General features: G+C 39.2%; 1 protein-coding gene across 1 annotated transcript in view; it reads right to left on the bottom strand.

The window, feature by feature from the left end:
- The window catches only part of PHACTR1 (phosphatase and actin regulator 1), a 500,634-nt gene that overhangs the window by 373,083 nt on the left and 104,781 nt on the right, over positions 1–22,770 (bottom strand). The window lies entirely within an intron of this gene.

Genomic DNA, 22,770 nt, shown 5'->3' with positions numbered 1-22,770 from the left:
ACTTGGGAACATTTTAAAAATGAAATTCTCAGGCCCTACCCCAGACCACCCAAGCAGATACTTTGGGGTTAGGGCCCAGCAATCTGTGTTTGTACAACCCCTTCAGGAGATTCTGATGCATGTGGCAAAAGTTTGAGAACCACTGAATTAGTGGACCCACACCCTCTCTTTCAGTCAGGTGTTGAGTCTAGTTTTATATTTCCACTCTAGGTCAGGTCAGGCAATTCAGGATCTTGGATACCACCATCAACAGTAAATATTTCAAATGGTACCAGATTCATGACACTTTAGTTCATAAAACTCAAACCATACTATCTTCGGTGCTCCCCACTTGCCTTTCCTGTGTCTACTCATAAGTTAACCTCGTAAATCATGAATTAACTTTTGCAAGCTGACACTCAGCACTTGGTTGCTCCTGCAATTCTGCCAAAACTCAACTGGCCTTTTCATCTATTTTAGCATCACATTGAAGATATTTTGTTACTTTAAAAGCTAACAAATACATTTTATGAAGAAAGTAAGCACCAAACCAATTATCCTAAACTCAATTTTCCTAACATCATTTTAAAAACAAATTTATTTCCAAAGGGTGCCTTACTGTCCTTCTGTGATCAAATCCTACCTGGAGCTCTTGGTTTTCAATTGGGAAGAACTCATTCCAGACATTTTATATCTTACATCATCATCTGTTCTCTGCTAGGTTTGTAAAAACAATGGCCATCTCAATTTACAGTGGTATGGACTGCATGCTTATCTTCCCCCCAAATTCACCCCCATACAATAGTACTTAGAGGTAATAGTATTTAGGGTTTCAATGAGGCCATGAGGGTGAAGCCCCCATGATGGGATTAGTGCCCTTATAGAAAGACAAAGAGAGATCAGAGCTTGCTTTATCTCCATCTTAAGAGGATATAATGAGAAGGCAGCTGTCTGCAAGCCAGAAAGATGGCCCTCAAGAGGGCTGGTGCCTTGATCTTGGACTTTCAGCCTTTAGAACAGTGAAAAATTAATACCTGTTTTTGGAGCCACCCTGTCTGTGGTATTTAGTTCAAGCAATCTGAGCTGAGTAATACATGCAGGAAACATTCTGACTTCATAACTTCTTTACCTACTCCGTGTGTTAGTACCTGATGCTGACAATTATAAAACTTTAGAGTTCATAAGATGCTTTCATGAATTACTGTGATGTACCTATCAGAGTCCCCATTTAAAGGTGGGAAAACTGGGGTTCTGAGAGTTTAAATGACTTGTTCAAAGATATAGCTGGTAAGGGGGATCTCTGGAGTAGAACCCATGTCTTCCAAAGCAAAGGTCTCTATTCTGTCCACTGCAACATAGTTAGTTCAGTTGCACAGGGGTCTCCTTGGCCACTTCTATCCTTTTCTATATAGAATCCTAGGTTGCTCTAATTAATTGGGTATAGAAGAGGCATAGAGATATTCTTAGTCCCTAGAAAGCTCCTAGTTGTCTGGACACATCAGACAAGATGTGACCATATCAATTTCCTTTCTCCCTTGTCCTAGACGCTGCTGGTTACAAAAAACACAATGCATAGTGACCCCGTGGTTTGATAATAAAGCAGACGTGTTGGCCTAAACCCCATTGGACTTCTCAACAACTGAATGCTCTCCTCCTGTCTTGGGCTTGAAAGGGAGGGAGACGTGGATCTGAATAGTAAGCACCTCTGTGATAAGAATCATCCCTCAGTATTTGCCAGTGACTGGGAAGGACAGCAGAAATGTGTTTCCTCCTTCCTCATAGCCACCCAGCTCTAGTGCTTTCCAGCCCATCTGGGCTGTGACTCCAGGGGAGCTGTTTTTTTCTCCTGTCTTGGTAGGATGCCCTATGCTCAAGGCCATGCCATTCTAGCTCCAGATCTCTGTAGGACTCACCAACATTGGCCAGTTGTGCAATGTGGACTGGATTTGGAAGTGCTCTCCTGACTGCACCTAAATACTGGTGTCTCCATCTGGAATACTGAGGTTGGCTGCTTTATAATCAGGCCGCACACATCTTTCCCCTTCCATCTGCTCTCTCCTTTCCTTCATTCATTTCCCTATATCACACTGGAATTCACGTTGGTCTCTCTTACTAGAATATAAGTTTCTCTATAGACACAGACAAGATGTGATTCATCTGTAGATCACTCTCACCTTCACCAACACCAGCTTATAGTCTTGGCATAGCACCTTACACATAGTAATCATAACACCTTATACATACTAATCATAGTTTATACATACATTACACATACACACATAGTACTTATACATACATTACACATACATAGTACTCTCTGCATACTAATATATACATACACACACATTCACATATATTTTGTATATACATTACACATATATACATCGTACTTATATATACATTACACATATGTATGTAGTACTTTACATATACTAATATATACACACACCCATTTGTATATGTTTTATATATGTATGTTTATATGTACATATACATATTTATGTATTTATTTCCAATGTTAATTTTTTAAAAACCTGAACTGATTGAAATGAGCTATTCTGGTGTAGGGATAGTTTTTGGCTCTGGTCAAAATATGCATTTGATTTCTAGCTTGCCAGAAATGATGAGGTTCCGTCTCCTATTTATTAATTGTACATTGGAGAGTATGGTTAATTACAGTCTAAAGAAAAGGACTGAAAACCTTTGTAAATTGCATTTTCATAACTGACTTAGATAAAACAAAGAAGACCACTGCCCCTCCTTTACTTAGAGCACAGAACCTCTGTCCTGTCTCCATATGCTTATTCAACTAACAGCAGAAGAACCGTGCAGGGGTGGGAGGTCACTGGTAAAAGAATTTTTGCCCAGCTTCTCTATTTCTTTTCTTCAATTCAGTATGTATTTCATTACAACACATGGCTAAAATGCTTGTTTCAACTGGAGGTTTAGGCATAGGATGTCCCAGTCTAAGAAAGACTATGGTGAGAATGGTGTTATTTTTGTTTGTTTGTTTAACAGGACCTGTGTGTCACCTAAATGAGATCCAGATTGGCAGACCACAAAGTACTCTCCCTTTTGTCTTCTGAGCAGTATTGGGTGACTGTTGCTGAGCCTTTTCATGGGACTTTTCTTTCAAGAAACCAGAGCCACAAAAATTGCCTAACAGGCAAATCCCCGAAGCTGCAAAGAAAGTCCCTAAGCAGACAAAGTGTATTCAATATTTATTTTCACATGCCTATACGACCAAAAGTGTTTACATTTTGGAAATTCATTACTCATTTATTGAGGAAATAGTGTCCAGTGAACAGCATAGCAAAGGTGTGTGCGAGTGTTTTGGCAAGATAGGTGTGACCACTGTGAAGGCATTCTGTCTGTGGACCATGTGTCCAGGGCAACAACATTTTGAGAGTGGTCTGAAACTGTAAATCCACTTTGCAATGTTGCCTTACTTGCCCAAAGAAATTAGTAAAGTTTGCATAGCACACCAGGAATTAATCTTGCAATTATCAAGCAATCCTTATATCAAAACCTTAGAAGAACAGTGTACTTAAGATACCATTCTTAACCCACAGTCAAGAATTTTTATAGAAAACTCAATGGTGCCTTAGTGAGGTGAGTGCCCCCTAGCTCTAGAAACCCTCTGTACAGTAATACCAGCAAACTTTTTCCAAGGCTTTGTCTGGAGAACTGCTTTGCATTTGGGATCAAAATCTGTTGTCGTGCATTAGAGTCCATGTTAGTTACTGATGGTGAACACATTGGTTCTGGGCATGGCTACAAAGAAATGTTTGACATTTCCATAACCAAGAAGAGAGCTCAGCCAGCATTCATGGGAAAGCAGGCTGCTTGAGTGCCTAATTTATAGCTCTGCTCCCTAAGACTGAACTTTGCACACATGGTTTTTGAGGTATGTTTGCTGTTGCTATAAAAAAAAAACAACCCTAAAAGCCCGAGATTGCTATCTTATCTCATTGCCTTTGGACTTTTGCCTGCATAAAACCCAGCCTAAGGTCAAATTTAAATATTGCTTAGCACAGCATCACTGTACAATACTGAATATGTGAAATATACAAGCCATGACAAAGACTCACCAATATGTATAGGAAGGAAAAGATATAAATTACTACTTATTTAAAGTATAGGCATACTATATATATAACACATATATTATCTCTAAGTATCATTCACTGATATGGAACAGGTTGGGACAGCTCTTTTATGGCTAAATCCTAATTGCTGTATATTTCATTAGGTGAAAAAGTATGTGTAGATGATAAGAAAAAAAAAAAACCAGTCAGCAACTTGTGATAGCAATGTTTAAAAGCATCATTATTTTCATCAGGTTTCCCTTGTTTCTTGCCATATTCTATCAAGTCTTGCTTCTAAAGATCTTTGCAGTTACTAAAGTTCTTTCAGATATATTTTTATTACTTCATGCGAAAGTATATAATTAGTGTCTAACACAGCTAGTTTTTAATATACATGTAGGTTTTGGAGTAAGACAGCCAGAGTAAGATCTTGGCTGTGGATCTTATTTGTTGTGTGGTCTTCAATAAGCTATTTAAATTCTCTAAGTTTGCTCGCTTACAAAGTTAAGATGTAAATAGCTTTATTTATAAGGGAGGAAACTGAGGCTTAGAGAATTTAAATAACTTATTGAAGTTACTTACCTCTTAACACTGAGGAAGAGCTACATAAAGGAATGCATATAAAGCACTTGGCATAGGGCCTGGTTTAAACACTCAGTGAATAGTAAATATTTTGATAGGCAGACTTTGTTCTCTAAATGTAGCCACATTATGAAGTACAGGAGATGTATTGTCATTATCATTATTGCTGTGGACAGATGAGAAGTGAAGGCTTCAGGTGTGATTATCCAATGCCCTGGGCAGTTATATATTTACCTCTAAATCAAGAAATTGGCTTTGTGATTTATATACTTCTGCCTTCTCAGAACACAATCAAGTGCAGCCTTCCCAAGCCTACTGGGCACTGGGACCCTGAACAAAGAGGATTTCTGAGTTGGTAACCATAAAGGTCACATGCAGACTGCTAGAGAATTTATCGATGTAAATGTCACCTTGTGAGGTCCCTTTGAAAGGTCCTCCCAGTCTTCCTACACCCTTACTTGTGTGCCTTCTGCTCCAACTTCTGCAACTTCCACTATTTTAACTTTCATATTGCAGCATAATTGCATATCTATTTCTCCACTCTACTGTACACTTATTGAGAACAGGCTATATCTTCTAATCTTCCCCTCCCAAATGCCTAGAACAGTATCTGGCAAGGGTGAAGCATTCAATACGTGTCCACTGAATGATTGAAATGACCTCACTAAGATTACTGTGAATTTATAGTGAATTCAGGACTTAAACCAAGATTTTGTGACTATAAATCCCTTATTTTGTTTCCACAGACTTTGGTTGAAGCAAGGTGATTGAATCTCACATCTTACGAGTAAGAGAATCACAGTTAGTCCTGAGGGACATTAATCCTGTTGAAGGACTGAAAAATATAGCCTCAGGCTTCGGTGCTTAGAAAAACAAAATGAAACAAACAAACCCAAACCCATATTGTTCGTTAATTCAGCAAGATTATTTTTATCACCAATTGAGTACTATTCCTGCATAGGAGAATGCTGATTTTTAAAAAAATGGTCATGCACTTGTTAAGACAAGTGAACAGATATGATGTTGATGGGCGGGAGGGGGTAGAGGGAAGGAGGAAAGAAGAATCGGTAAAGGGACACAAAAATCAACTACTTTGTATATTGATAAATTAAAGTAAAAAAATAAAAAAGAATACATAAAAAATGGTCATGCAACTATTTGAGTATTACTGTCACTTTAAAAGTGTAAATTTTAGATCTTTCTCTTAGGATAACATTTGACCTATTTTTTCTTTAAGCAATGAATTGCCATTGAACTGTGGCCCATAGGCAGGAAATAGCTAATAGGGAAAATAAATACAAACAATCTGCCAATAAAACGATCCTTTGATCTTCTATGTACAAGAGAATAGGAAATACTTCTCATACTTATTGAGAATAGGAAATTGTTTTCTAGGTTCTGTGTTCAGGAATTATACTCTTCTTAGTTGGTTGCTTAGTTGGTTGAAATAAACACATTATTTCTCAGACAGAATAATCTCATTTCAAAAGAGAATGAAAACGGCTGAGGCCTCAATTTTCATAGGTTGAGAAGGATTCTGAGATTTCATAACTACTGCAGGGTCCTTTTCTGTGGTCACACTGCTCAGGAAAACAAGGTCTTGGTCTCTGGTGATTAGTGAAGGTGACGGTGACGATGCTCAGGATTCTCCTGGCTTTTTATTTCTCAAGTAACCACCAGCGTTTTGTTGATAGACTGGCCAAGAATTTATCACTGCTCTTTTCCAGAAGCTTCTGAGAACAGGTCGAAGCAAATAGCCAAAGCAGGAGGAATTTAGGATCTTGATAGCCATCATCAGTTCTGTTGATTGTTATAATAAAATCCCAGCAGGAACTAAGATTCTCTGTAATCACAGGGTTCCTGTATTTTTGGTTGATCATAAAAGAAGATTTGCATTTCATCGTGCAGTTATTTTTTTAGATAGTTACTCCCTTGGGGACCCAAGATAGGGCTGTCGTTGAATTCAAATTAGCTGAGCTTTCCCACTGGTAGCCTGTTTTAAACCATCATCTTTAAGAATATATATTACCTTTAGTCACACTCTTCTTCCAGTTTAGCAGCCTTTGATTGTGACTATTAATTTTAAGGTTTATAGGCCTTCGGCTGTAAAGCTCTGGAATTAAAAGAACCAGGAATTCACTGTAAGCCACACTGTCAGAAAGTAACTAAAGTGATGAATTCTTAATTTGTGTTTCTATTCTCATGTCAGATTGTTTTCATGTCATTTTCAGATTCTGAGCCAAATTTTAAAAAAATTAGGTGTTCGGGAAGTCCCTGGACAAAAACTCATCCATCAAACAGTGATACCTCCACAGGTACACAACAAGGCATTCTATCAAGATTTGATAGAAACAAGGAAAATGCTAACAAGGTACAAATATCCTTTGAGACAAGCAGTTCAACCAAAAACACATTCTATTAGCCTGGCCTACTACTGTACATCTGAGGAAATGAAATAAAAAAGAAACATACACATTTCCATGACAAAGCTTTAAGCAGATTTTGGAGGATCCTTGTGCTTAGCAGTTCTTTGGAGAAATGGGTACCTCTGATATTTAGTGTTCTATTCTAAATGAGTTGATTAAAGTAATATGTTATTTTCCCTCAAAACATTTCCATTATCTCAGAAAAAAAGTTAAATTTCCTAAGACACTGAAGGTCTTCCATGCATGACTCTAAGTTGTTTTTTGGTTCCCAGTATATATTCTATACACCCCATAACACATTGTATGAAGTTGTCAATACATAACAGTTGCACCTTCATGTCCTAAATGCCTTTGTTCCTGGTGTTGTCCCAGTTGGGAATGTTCATGCCCCAAACATCTACTTCTTGACATCATATCCATCCAAAGTCTCATTTAAATACTCTCTCCCCCATAAAACTCTCTCTGCTCTTTTCATTCAGAATAAATTGTCCTCTGTTTTCATTCTCTTAGCGTTTAAAAAAAAAAGTTTTGATTCATTTCTGGTGACATGCCAACCTGAGTTAACAAATAGATCTTATCTCCTATGCCAAATCTAATCAATTACTTTTTGCCTGCCTAGAAATTTTGTTGAAGAGTCTGAAGCTGTGTCCATCACTAGGAAAAATGTCTACAGAGGGCACTGAAGCAGAGCAGTGGTAACACATATGCCACATGTCTGCCATTTCTGCAACAGACCAAAACTTTTGAGGCAGGAATGACTTCTTATTCGATTTTATACATTCTACAATGCTTTGTTTCTGGACAGTAGGTTCTTAATAGATGTCTTTTGAATAAACTGAATTGAAATGGGCTGTGCTGGAGACGTAGGCTAGAAGTAAGGACGGATTATTGATGCTCAGGTTGTGATAAGATAAAAAAGGTTCTGACAGAGAACAAGGATTTCCTGCCTAGAGATTTTAGGACATAGGTTATAATGCTTCCATGTGGGATGCATTATGCCCAGGGCTGCCAAAGGAAGGTGATGAATTTAGTCATTTTTGGATCATCTTCAGATCTAAGAGTTAATATTTCTAGAGATTGCTGTTATTTTAGCATGGATGGATAAGGGGTTTGTATTCTAGAAGCAAAATCTATAAGCTTTTCTATCAAACTGTCAGAGAGAGAAATCATTTTTTGTTACCTTGGTGCCTCCTGTGAGTACTTTTCAAGAATGCTTATTTTTTTATCTCCTACCAAAAATGATTATATATCTTTGTGATCTACTGAGAAGCTTCCATCACACAAGGCTTTCCATGATATTTGAAGGCCTTAAGCCACAGACTTAGAAGATTTTTCAGGAGTTTTGTATGCATCCTTAAACTATATTAGTAAATAAAAATCTAAAGAGATTTTAGAAATCATCTGGTCTGACTCAGTTGTTTGACAGGTGAAAGAGTCTGCGTCCCAGGAGGACGAGCTGTCTTGCTTGGTCTTACCATGATGGGTAACGGTACATTCAGAACTCAGTTCCACGTCTCCTGACCTCTGCTCTGCTGTCCTACTCTGTCTCCTCCCATATTTCTATTTCAGTATTATCATTTCTTAAGTTGGATTCTTCTGATTGAACTTATGACTTGCCTTTGCAAGATTTTTGTTTTCTTTTGTTGGTTGTGTTTGTTTTTATAAGGTAGAGTGAAAGCAAGGGAGAAAGGCACGTATCACCCCAGCTCTGGGCCATTGCTTGGCCATAGCAAAATTATTGGTAGTTGAAGCTGGCTTCTCAAGAGTTTCTCTTAGGATCTCTATGGTTCTTACCATATATTAGGACATAATAAAAAGTATCGTCCTTCAGTAATAGTACCAAATTTCATAAAATACATGACAAGAGAGGAAAACATTCAGCCCAGCAATGCATAATTGTTTAAAATTTTCATTTTTTAAAAGAAAACTCAGAGTTTAAAGTCTAAAGTGCTTTAGAATAAATATGTAGAATCTACCAGATTATTAAGGATTTGGAAAATCAAAGTAGAGACATGTGAAATACGTATTATTACTCAGATGATGGACTCTGTGTTCCAACCCAGCTTTACCATTGTTCTGCATTAGGAGTTATTAATGATAAAATGACATCTTTATTGCAATAGACTATTAATTTGTATCCTTTTACCTCAAGAAACTTATACTGTTGGCTGATTAAAAGGCAAAATTTGGGTATTCTTGGATTCCCTCACAGTAACGTCTTCTAATTCTGTCAAAACCCACTTCTATTCTCAACAGTACTGTATTTCTTTGAATTACCTGATTAGTGTCCTAAATTGTTCTTTAAATATTCAGCTATGTATTGTTTCCCAAGCATCCCTTGAAGAAGGCTATTTAAAGTCTAGATCCTTCCCTTAGAGTCTTTGCATCTCCTGCTCAGCAGCCCCTTCCCTGATGCACTGTTAGTATTCTTTTTTGATTTACTAAATCTATTGCCTATGCATAATTTTGGAATACTCATGTCCAGTTTGTGGAATCTGGGTGAGGGAGAATTTTTCAGATGTGTGAATACATGAGCTCTCTCAAATTGGGAAGGATAAGATATACTACATGGATGTATTAAAACAGAGCATTGGAATACTGTTGGGGGGTTAACTTGTGTCCCCTAAAAGAAGATATGTTGAAGTTCTAACTCTCAGTGCCTCAGGATGTGGCTGTATGTGGAGATAGCGTCCTTACAGAGTAATCAAGTAAACAGGATGTCACATGGGTGGGCCCTAATCCCATACGACTGGTGTTCCTTATAAGAGGAGGAGATGAGGACACAGAGGCACATGTCTAGAGAGAAGAGGAGGTGCAGACACTGGGAGAAGACGGCCATGTGGCTGGAGTGAAGGAGCCACAAGCCGAGGAATGCCAAGGTATGTCAGCAAACACCAGAAGCTGCAAGAGGCAGGGAAGGGTCCTCCTCTAGAGCCATTGGAGAGAGCATGGCCCTGCTGACACCTTGATTTGGGACTTCATTCCTCCAGAACTGTGAGAGAATAAATTTCTATTTTACAAACCACTCAGTTTTTGGTACCTTATTACAGCAGTCTGAGGAAACAAACACTGATTCTGAATGGGACCAAAGGCTACTGGGAGACCTGACTGGAAAAGAAAGTAATTTTCTGCTAAATGGGGGCAAATGATGAAGTAAAGTTTCCCTTCCCCAGGCAGTGCCCTATGGGAGGGATGGCAAATGCATTTCACCTGTATGCAAAGTTGATTAACTGGTCGTGGCTCCTGCAGTGCCGGTTGAGAAGAACTTTGTGTCTGCATCTGGGCCTGGAGGGAAAGACTGCAGGCATCGATGGGCAGTGTCTGCAGTGAATGTAGACAACAGAGGAGGAGTATTAGATGAGGGTAGCAGCAACTGCTGCTATTCTGGTAGCTTCCTGGACATTGGGAAGGAGGGAGATCGAGTATGGCCTAGGCTTGGAGATAAGAGCAGGGACTGGAGAGGAAGAGGTAAAATCTGACTAGGGCAAGAGGAGAACGGAATTTGTGACTACGCCAGGTTTCAGTCCATGCGGTCAAATCCTTGACATGCTGGGAGAAGGGACCTAATAGACAAGAAACCCCCTAGATCTCAAAGCCAGTTCAGGAAAAAGAAGCAGACATGGATTTTTGTAGAATGAAGTAACCAAGGAAACCTCAGTGACTCCAAGTAGGCTACGTACTTCATTTTGAATAAATGTGTCTTTATTTATTTTCTGAAAATTTACACCTCTTAACATAACTTTGTGGGCAAGAATTGTATGTTTTTGTTTTGTATTTCAAATATTCCTAGGAGTCTGGGTTGGGGAAAGGATGGAAGACTTTTTCACCATTATTGTCTGATTATCTGCAGGATGGAGAAACCATTAAACATTGCGCAGAATGTGATGGTTTATGCACATGGCTGTGGATGTCCTAGTTGGTGAAACCTGAACTGCCCCAGGCTTCACCAGCTCTGCACAGCAATGGAATCATAATGTCAGTAAGGTCCTAGAATTCACCAGCTCTTGCTTTTCCCATTCACATGGAGTCTCCACCCTCCTTTTAGGCTTCCTCAGGCTGCCTGACCTATATGCTCACAGTCCAGCCTGTCCGCTGCCATTACTGTGCACTCTCTGTTCTGTTCTTTCTCTTCAAATCTGGCCCATCAGCCATGACTCCGTAGGGCTCTGCCTGCAGCCCTGTCCACAGGGGGTTGAGACCACTCAGCATGTGCTTCAACCTCCCACATCTCAGGGCACCTCCTCCTGCAGGCAGGTGTCTGTTCACACAGGAGATGCCTGTAGGTTTGGCTGACTGAGTCACCTACATGGGACCTCCCCACCCTGAAACATACGTGCTTTATTGTTAATTGCAGGGGCTCTGCTGTTAAGTCTTCTAGAACTACTTGCGATGTGGCAAGGCCTTCCTAATTGCTCATGCTCTCCCACACTACTAGGGAGCTCCTGTTATTGCTCATATGCTGAAAAAACTGCAGCGTCTAACTCAGAGCAGACTCCTCACTGCCACACCAGAGATTTCTTGCTGGGGAGAAGGGGCATCGCCTTTCCAGGAGTCGCTTTGTAAGAAGATGAATTGGACACTGTCTGCAAAGTCATTTGACTTGTAGCTAAGAAGAACATCGCCTGTGTTTGAAATCCTAGATAGAAAAATCGTTGATAATTAGAGGCAATCAGATTAAATGTGCTTGGGGAAAAAAAAGTCTCATTTTCTTGGCAGTTTAGTGGTTTAAATCAATGTCTTTTGATTTTCAGCTGTTTACCTAGAAATTTTCAGCACTTTCTTTAAAAAAAGAGGTACTTGCTTCCTTTAAATTGAGGTGAATTTCTCTCAGGGGAGTTCATTTAGTGTTCTCTAAGAGCAGAAAGCCATTTGAAAATATGTTCAGGACCAGAAACCTAGCTATTTTCCTCATTTCTGCTCTAGGTGCCATGTCTTGTTCTCAAAGTGATCAGTTACACTGAATGTTTATCAAAATGTGGAAGAGAAAAGCTATTAATGTCATTTAAAGTGAGTTAAACTTCAGGTATGTTGCAAACCAATTGTCTTGAGAAACCTTTAATCAAAAGCCACTACCCCCTTTTCTAAACGAACTGCTATTAAATTTCCAAACAAAAGTCTCTACCAGTTACATTATCTTTAATAGAACTGAGGTTGGCACCTTGATTCAGTCCAATGGAACCTAAAGAAGCTTGGGAAAAGAAGATAGTGGGAGAAAAGAAAAATGAAACAACTACCTTCACGTACATTTGTGTTTATGAAAAATTGTGTATATGTAGTATAGAGTTGACCCTCTGCGTCTGTGGGTTCTGCCTCCATGGATTCAACCAACAGCAGTTACAAAATAATAATAATAAAAAAATAAAAACAATATAATAATAAAAAATAATACAAATAAAAAAACAACAATGATATACATAGTGTATACATTGTATTAGGTATTATAAGTAATCTAGAGATGATTTAAAGTATACAAGGGATGTGCGGAGTTTATCTGAAAATACTGTGCCATCTTATATCAGTAACTTGAGCATCAGTGGATTTTGGTGTCTGAGGGGGTCCTGGAACCAATCTCCCTCAGTTACCAAGGGATGACTCTCTATATACGTACACATATGTCTATTTGTAAGAATATAAACAGAAAATGAACACATCTTGATCTTCTGTCAGTAGATGATTATTTCTGATGGTTAAAAGTAGAGATGTTAACACACAGGCCTGATCTCTGTCCCTGTGGGTTGATTTATAACCAATATGCATTTTTGGTTCAGCCTAAAGTTATGGATGAATTAATGAAAGTCCAGGTGCATTGTAGTAAGGATGCCGTTTAATTATTATGCATTACTTATTATACTTTTCTACCTTATGAATACAACATTCAATTCTAGCACTGCTCAATAGTCAGCTATTGTCACCAGGAAATCTGTTCTCCTAACCACATCAAGATGGCGAGACACATCAAAGTTCAAATGAAAGGCAATATATAGGACATTGTGAATAGTTTCAAAACCTCAGTTAAAATGGTATCAGTGAAAAATAAATTGTTTTAAATAGGTAAATTTTATTTTATTCCTTTAAAGCTTCACTTTAATTTTTAAAAATTAGTTTTGGATAGAAATAGTTCAAAATGTATTAGCTAGTTCCATGCCTTTGGACATAAAGTATCTTGAATATAAATTAGCACTTTTAAAATAGTTTATTTCCAAGGACTTCCAGTCAAGATGGTAGAATAGATGGTCCCCAGCATCACTCTCTGTCACAAATAAACCAATTTACAACTATAAAAAAGCAGCAACAGCCAAGTTGGGGCTGCCAGAGCTCAGGGGAAGAGGAGGAGAGACCTATGGAGTTCATGAATGTGGGAGAAGCCATGATGAGAGAAAGAAAGAACCACTCTAACCGTTTCAAATCCTTGCTGCTTCCAGGCTGGAGCTGCTGAGTGCACAGAGCAGGAGCTGGCAAAAGCTGCAGCTGTGCCCTTCAGATAAAGTTGCTTGGTGGCAGCAGGGGAGAAGAGGGCCTTGGTGGACCCCAGGCCAGCAAGACCACTAATAGGCTTCCTGTGGACCCACATAGAAGTGAGGAGCCACAACAACTGAAAAAAAAGGAGCCGCTCAAAAGCCAGTGAGTCATTGCAAGGGACTGGTGCATGGCTGCATGGCTGTCCATCCCATGGGAAGTGTTTGGAGCATGGGCGGTGGGGGAGACTGGCCCACCAGGGGAATACTGAGGCACCGCAAGGACAGCTGATCTGCCCCCTGAATCAGCGTAGGACCACTCAGAGGAGACTGGTCAAGAATATAGAATAGCATGGGGTGCAGTTTGATGAAAAGACCCAGGCCTAGACCAGAGCTTCTACACAACCCAGGTGCACCAGATCTCACGAGAGATGGAAATACCTGTAAAGTCAACCATTAAAAACTGAGCTGCACAAAAAGCCTTCCCTAAGGAATCAGCAGCAAAGCAGCAATTTAGCTCAACCACAGAGCTCAAGTACTGGTCCCCACAGGGAGTTCCCCCATTTTAGAAGTAAGCAAAGGACAACAAATTAGTTCCATGAAGAGTTTAAGTGGTGGGAACAACAAATAATCCAACACAGAACTGAAAGAAAAAACAAAGTACCCAAAACTAGAGACAAGTTTGATATTAATTAGTCAAGGTCTCATTTCACCAAAGAACACCTGTAATACCTAGAAGGACTGGAAGTCCCTTGGGCTACCAAGCCAGAAAGGGGGAGGGCCAGGGGCCTCAGCCATGCCCCCTGACACCAGCAACCAGTCCTGAGGGTCTTGGCCACAACCCCATGACATGCACAACAACCCAAAGGACAACCATCAAGCCACTGCAGGAAGTGCCTGGGGCTCTCCCGAGCCTGGGCCGTGGGGGGCCAAGGGCCTCAGCCATGACCCCCGCTTCCCAACATATGCAACCAGCCCAGCTACAACCACCAAGCCAGTGCAGGAAACATCCCAAGCTCTCCTGAGCCAGGGTGGTGGGGGGCTGTGGGCTTTTGCCATACCCCCTGACATCTTCACCCAACCCAACAATGACCAAGCCACTGCTGGAAGTCCCCTGGGAGAATGAGGAATGAGGGGGGTGCCACAGGCCTCAATCCCACTCCTCCTCCTTCTCCCACCCTATTTCCTTCCCCCTTCCCCTCTCCCCCTCCCTCCCAACTGCTCCACAACAACATCATAGAATGTAAAAATATATTAATAAAAAAATTTTAAAAAATAGTTTATTTCCACCAATTTCAATTAGGATACTGCACCACTGAAACACTGTGGGATGTTTTCAGTGATTTTTCTCTTAATACTAAGTGGCTTTAGACTGCTGTTCTCATTGAGGTCTTTTGCTATTTTCATAATTTTACTTGTTGCTCTTTGGGCTAATAGTTCCTTGGCATTTTCAATATCAACACTACTGTTAACACACATACCAACAACCAAATGCGTCAGAATTTCACATAAGCTAAGATTTATAGATTCCAAATGAATACTGAGAAGTACTTACTGTGACCAAGATTCATGAGCTTTGTATCATCTAGTTTGGCTACTGAAAGATTTCTTTGGTTTGTTCCTTCTGGGTTTTTGACTCATCTCTTCTGTCACAGATGAGGTTGCTAAGTGTTTGGTTTACACATAGTTGAGGGTCTATTACTTATTCGTATCTACCTACAAATATGCTAATATTAAGAATGACATCACTGAATGTGATTATACCAGGTGTGATGGAATTACCTATAACCGTGAAGACTATGTAGCAACATAAGATGCTCATGATAGAACATTATCTAAAAAGAAGCAGGATGCTAAGTGGCATAAAACCTATAATTGCAATGATCACAAACTCTGTAAGGCTATGGAAAAAACCCTGAGAGAAGGCATCGATTACTGAGTTAAGATGATAAAATTATAAATGTCTATATGTCCATATATTTCCAAAATATCTGTAAGGTTAATACCATTCTAAAAGTTAACAAGCAAATAAACGTATGGCTAAAAAGCCTAATAACGAGCCAAATTTCCTGCCACACCTTACGCATAGGAATTAGTACATGCCTTGAAGCTCGGAATCTTAGACTCGAGGTCTACCCAGAGCTTTGTTAGAAAACATTCACCCATAAGGTTCATTACCTAGCAGTTAAGGATCTGTGAAATGTTGAAAGTAAATTGGATTTATCAGAGCACAGAGCCCTTAGAATTGTCACTATTTTGAAGGAAATTTGCAATATAATCCCCAAGAGGAATATCTGATACATGGTATCAAATTTGAGTTTTCCCTTTCCATAACAGTTAAGATTACTTTCTCTGTCCTGGCTGTGAACATTTATCAATCCATTCATTCAGCAGATGTTTATTAAGCTCTCACTATGTGCTAGGCAGCACTCCAGGCACAATGAACAACAGGCAAGTAACACGGGGCTAAAACCGTCCTTCTGAATGGAGAGTGGATGTCTTCATTATGCAGTGTTTAGGGCTCAGTATTTTTTTAAGAAATGGCTTCAAAATGGGTATCAGTTCGCTCCTCTCCACAGTTCTCACTTTTGCTCTCTGCAAGCCAATTACATTTAAATGATTTACCTCACTGGCTTGATTTTGGAATATGGTAGGGAAGAGAGACACATACTTTCAGCAGGTACATGAAGTCTGGTCACAATCACTTACTTTGTCAAATAAAATGTTAAGGACAATAAAAGAACTCTTTTAAATAAAGAAGTGTTACTCTTGCAGAACCTAGGAAAAAGCTGCCTTCTAGTAAGACAAATAGCCTTTTAAAAGGAGTAAGATAATGCACATTGCAGGGATGCATGTGTAGGATTCTGTATCACAGCCCACAAAAGGCACTTAATAAAGCACAGAGATCTAGTACTCAGACATATGGGGAGCACGCTAAAGAGACACATTAGCCTTTGTAGTTATCTTCCTTTCTGGGATTTTTTTTTTTTTTTTTTGGTAAACAGTACACAACAGCCATATATATGATAATAATCTCAGCGCATTAGACTGTCTCAGTGCTGAACAGAAATAGTAATCCCCAAGGGGATCTACCTACTGTGCAATGGATGAGCCATCTGATGCTGCAAAGCAGCAGAAAGAATGCTCAACATTAAGGGGGATTTTTCACAGTGACATCTTTGCACTCTTCTTCCTGCAAAAGAATGAGCAGGCACCTGGCAGAAGAGAATAAAATGCAAAGGAAAGAGTGGGGAAGGATTTACAAAAGATCTGCTGGCATATGTGATGGGTAACACCCACGCATCATGAGATCTGGGGAAGGAGAAAAAAGACCAAAATAACAGAGGGCACTTCTTCACTTTCCCCTCTTATAAATCATGCAAAGATTTATAAGCACCCTGAGCACATAATCACAATGTAAATAAAAAACCACAGCTTTGAAAAATATAGATCCAACACCCAGATGCAGATGTGTATGAGTGCATACACAAACACACACGTCACACATACACCATTATGGTTTTATTTACATTTTTTTCTTCAAAATATTGTATCAGGGTTACCAGGGGAGAATAGAAACAAAATAGGTGGCTGTTTCTGTAACTGGCTGTGTGTTGCTCCTCGCGTACTGATTGTAGTTTGTGTTCCCACCACTAGAGGGAAAAACATAGGGGAGTGTTTTTTCCTCCAGGCCTACAGCTTGCTTTAACTGTGGTCTGTTTTGTCCCCAAACCACTTCCCTGTTTCTTTAATGGTACCTTTGCTCCTGTTTTGATTTTTCTTTCCCTTGCTTTTAATTCTTTCCTTCCTTCCTCAAATATTTCTTGAAACACTGCAGGCTCTAGAAGGTGGATACCCCATCTAGTATTTCTCTGCACTCTACAGTAGTGTTTTGCATATATTAACAAATTCTATCATCTATTGAACACCTGATTACCCATATACAACCTCCTAAGAGCAATGAGCTAGTCTCTGTGCTTCATCTCAGTGTCCCCTATGTGTACAATAACACCTGGAGCATTGTAAAAGGCACCAGGACCTGTGTGGCTTACCTAAATTATCTCCAAGCCTCACAGTGGATAGTTGATTCCTATAGTTAGATTTTAAATCTCATTTTACATAAGAGGAACTTGGGATTCAGAGATGCCAACTAATTTGCATAAGGTTACACTACTAGTGAGGACAGAGCTAAAATTCAGACCCATATCTGTTTGACTGTAAAACTTATTTTGTTTCTACGACACTCCACTGATGCAAAGAAAGAAAAGGCTTTTAGGATCATGTAAAACATTTTATGCAGATATAAATATCAACTTGATTTGTTTTCAATGAAGGGCAAAGGGAACCATCTTGGTTGATTGCCTACCAGGTGTCAAACCCAGCACAGGGTCTGTTACCTCCCTCATTTGGTGTTGGTTTATAAACCGCCTTTGGATATCTGCAAAGCTCAGTTGCCCATGTAGGTTTAAAATCCTTAATCCTTAATCTCATGGGCATTGGGAAGAAGTTGTCAAGTTATGATGCAAGGTTATTTTAATACATCCACTTATAAGGAGTAAATGGTTTTTAAGCAACTGGTTTGCTTATCGGCTTCAAAAGAAGTAGGTATTTCTAGGAAAATCAATCTATCTATCCTCTTTCTTCTTTCTTTTCACACACACACATCTATGTGTGTAACTGCTGTTTTCTGCTCTTGCACACACAGGTGCCTGTGTGTAACTGCTGTTTTCTGCTCTTGCACACACAGATGCATGTGTGTAACTGCTGTTTCGCTCTGCTCCCCCATCTGCCACCTCCTCAACCTTCTAGCTTCTTCACCAGATTTTATGGCTCCTTATTCATGTCTCCTCTTTTTTTCCTAGTCTGTCATAAAATTGTCATTGAAATGGGGAGCAATGAAAAAAAGATGAATTGAAAGACTAGGTATTTCAGGGGCCTGCTGTTTAAACTCCCAGAGCTAAAGTCCTTATGTGAGCTACTGGAATGACTTTTATTTTAATGTCTTTAAAAAGATGAGCTCAAACTGATGACTGCTCTTAGCTAGTAATGGAAAGATTTTGAATAGTCTCCTTGCTATAGAGAATTTTAATATGAGAAAAGAACGCCAGTTCCAATGTCAAGATACTTGCACCATCAAAACATCCACCCAAAGTCTTTCTACATTCCAGTGACAAAGAGGAACTTTGTTAAGAAAATATTTAATTTAGCTGGCATATAAAGGGGAAATAAGTCGAACTGTGACCCAGAAGACACTTTCAGTATTATGTTAGATGTCTACCTAATGCTGCATTGAAATTCTTTAAATAATCAATAAGTACAGTACATTAATTTTGATTTTTCAAGATTTAGAAGAAAAACCCTTACTTTTTAAATGCATTTATTAAAATGAATTTAACTATTTTTAATAATTCCAAAAATTTTAAATGACATCCTTCAATAGATCATCAGTAATTTATGGCATTGAGCTATTGGTCAAGATCACAGAGCCTCCTACTTACAACATTGTTCTTACAGGAAAATAAAACACACTCATGATATATTTTCCCCAATAACACTGCAAAAGTTGAAGATTGTCTATGTGGTATATAATACTGATAGAAGTGATATTATATGTCATGAAACTATGCTTTAGTTAGGTTAACTATACCTGCATAATGCAAATTAATAATCTGGTTGTTTACAGAAATTTCTCAATTGAATTTTTAGGGGTGGAACATGGAACAAACAGTGATTTTTTCTTGTCAGAGTTCTTTTCCAATGCTATTTTACATATGTGTTTTTATTTATTTTATTTGTATACTTCTCTTACTAAAAGAGAAAAACAGCATTGTATGGTCATCTTGATATAAAGCTCCTTATTTCCAGTGGTATAAAAATGACACACGATTGCTTTGTATGATGCCAGAAACCTTAAGTAGATTGAAGATAATACCAAAATGTTCTAAAGAATATTCCTTGATTTTTAAAATAAAGGTGTAAGAAGCCCATGGCCAACTGAGATAAATTGCTTAATTAAATGATAATATCAATAGAAAAGAACGTTGTCAGGGGCTAAGATTCCCACAAGAGACACAGCAAATGAAACAGTATGATTATCAAAATGGATTTTGGTATAGAATAGAAATGTTTACAGTACTCTTGGCCAGCTCTATTTAATTCTTTGAATTGAGTACTTATTTTTAAAACTATCATATCTAGTCTCCTTTTTTGATAGCTGAATAGGTACAGTAGACATTGAAATACTAAATTATTCTGTTTGAATAACATTTTTTTCTGAACACAATGGAAATTTTATTTTAATCTAGTCATCAGCAGCTCAAAAATTATTCTTATTTTTCTAGTGATAAAACAAAAAAGAAAATCTCAATATCTGATGCTCAATTCATATACATCACGCTCTTCTCCTTGCACCTAAAAGGGTATTGAGCTGAGATACCATGAAGTCTTACTCATTTTAATCTTAACAATAGTCTCCCAGAATTTAGCAGGTTCAAGATAGCGGCCTCTGAAATCCCCTAGTGCAAATATTGTAGGGGCACAATCTCTGTTTTAAGCAGAATGGTGTGACTGCAGCAAATGAGAAAAAGAAGGAAGCTACACATTAATCTAATGGAAAGAGCTCGATCTTGAGCTGTGAGCCTCATCTGAAGACTATTAAATATGTGACCTTGGATAAGTCACTTAATTTTAAATCTCACTTTCCTTATCTTATACCTAAAAATGTTGTTGTGAGGATTAAATGAAGTAACTGTATTCAATGAACTTTATTATGCAACAGACAGTAAAAAAACCAAAGTTAGTTCTCATATTTCTCCCTATAGCTCATGTTAATGTAGCCAGGGTACCCTCTCCTACAGTGTCACTTTCTTGAGTTCTGTGTTCCTACCCACGTAAGTTCTCATCTGAGCACAGCTGATTGACCATGCCATCCACAAAGTCCACTCAGCTGCCAACTGTGCAGTATTATTTCCTTATCAGCTCAATGCAACACGCATTTATTAAATGCCTCCTTCATCCACAGCACTCTTTTTAAAGCAGCGATTGCCCCTGGAAATTTTAAAAAAAAATAAGGGAAGAGAAAATGGTCACTACCTTTGAAGAGAGATAAATTTGGGGGTGGAGATACAGACCTATGTACTTTGTTTTGGTTTGGGTAGCGATAATGAGAAGCTGCTGATGTGTGGGTATGAAAGACCATGTCTAAATTAGGCATTGATACCCAGGATTTCACCCAGAGCTGCATCAGAAAGTTCTGTGGCTGTGATGCTCTGCTGCTTCTGTACATGGAGAGAAAGTAGGTCCACGCGGCAGTGTGGAGAAGGTCTTCTTGCTCGCTCTCGTGTCTGGAGTCTTCTTGTACAGGCGATCTCTGGGTGTAGGCTCTACTGACCCTTTTCTCATGGACAGAAGCTGCTTCTCTGTTAGAGTTTAGGTTGTGAGTGTGATGAAGTTATTAGAACACATGGCCAATGTTTAAAGAAAACACAGTAGATAAGCCCAAACTTCACTAAAATCAGTCATTCAGCGTTTTTAGGTGAATTTAAGTAAAGATCCATACCACGCATTCTTGAAGGAATTAGCATCAAAAAAGAACATACGTATAATTTACATTTTTGAAATAATTTTTAAAGTCAGTGATATGTAACTGGATCTCCTGGAAGTCTCCTGCACGACACCCACATAGAAATGCTGCTTGCGATTTCTCATCGATTTATCTGAAACCTCTACATTGGGGCTGGGAGTAATTGCAGATGAAATGAACTATAAGTCAGTGATCCTTTGCTCTTGCTATGTAGCTGCTTCCCACCTACTTTCTTGCCTTCCTGTCACAGACACTAATGGCTTCTTCTGCACAGCCACCACATCTGACCGGGGTGTGGAGTGGCACCCAGCTTCAGTGTGCCCAGAAGCTGATCTTACCTCATTCATTTTAGTTTAATGAGATGTGCATCATACATAAGGATAGACTCACTGTCTTGTATGTACACTTTGATCTATTTTGCTTCTGTTAACTGCATCAGATTTTGGAATCACGTTGGGAGGCGGAGGCCTGAGAGAACAAATATAATCCTGGGACTCATACTACGGGTCAACGGGACCTGGTGGAAGGGGCCAGCCCTCATGGCCTATGGAGTATTGAGAAGGGGCAGCCCTGGCTACTTGGCTTTCTGGCACAGTACAAGCCTGTCTCTTCCTGAATCATGCTAAGGACTCAGTGTGGGGTGAAGGGGGCTGTAGATGTCCTGGCCCACTCCCTGCTGACCAGAGAAGCAGCACCAGCCTGCTGTTCCTGTGCATCCATTCACAGCAGTGAGGGTGGGGTAAGTGTAGGGGCAAGGGCTGGTCCTGTTCCTTGGCCACAGGTATAATTCTTATCCGTCTTCAACACACAGTCCTCCAACATTTTGAAGAGAGGATTTAGGCTCATGTTTTGTTTTCTTATTCGTATCTTAAAGTTCCTGGTTTCTCATAGCAAGTTCTGAAGTTCTGAGGTTGAGTCTTCCTATGGTTAGAATCCAGGCCCTGCCACTTGCTAGCCATGTGACCTAAACCTCACTGAGGCTCAGTTTCTGCATTCATGAAATGCAGATAAGAACAGTTCCTTGCTCATAGGGTTGTATTGGACTGTGCATATGAACCATCCAGAATAGCAGTAGTTGTACCATCTACTGCATTTTAAACATTCTACATTTAGAACAGCAAATAGGAGTTGTCACCATCATCATCACCATCATCATCATTGTTGTCACCATCATCAGCAGCAGCAGTGGTAACCTTACCATCATCTAAGTCCCTAATATCTTCTGAAGACTCCAGTTCTCAGAGACTCCAGAGATCTGAGATGCAGACAGGGCACATCAAACATGGAGACACTGCCCAGGATGAGTCACAGCTGCACAGATACCATTCTGTCTCCTGTTGGGACTTGTGGTTATTTTTAATCACACTTAAGGGAATGAAATCCACAACCATTTCAAGGCCATTTGGTGAAATTATTTTGTAATGAGTGCTTTTGTACTTACTGATTTAGATTCATAATTATTTTCCAAACACAATCCAACAAAAGCATGAACAAAATTGAAAGGAGAACATGAAAGCCTCCTATTTTAGGAAATTTTACCCAACTGTTTATTTTACTGAAGACAATTTAACTTGTTATAAATCACTAATTTTAATATTTTTATGGTGGATTTTATTTTTCGATTTTGTTTCTATGAAATCTCAAGCACTGACTCTAAC

The sequence above is a fragment of the Cynocephalus volans genome, chromosome 5 (assembly GCF_027409185.1).
Source record: "Cynocephalus volans isolate mCynVol1 chromosome 5, mCynVol1.pri, whole genome shotgun sequence".
Classification (NCBI taxonomy): Eukaryota; Metazoa; Chordata; class Mammalia; order Dermoptera; family Cynocephalidae; genus Cynocephalus; species Cynocephalus volans.
Note: the sequence above shows the minus strand (reverse complement) of the source record. Positions and strands in the feature narration are given on the sequence as shown.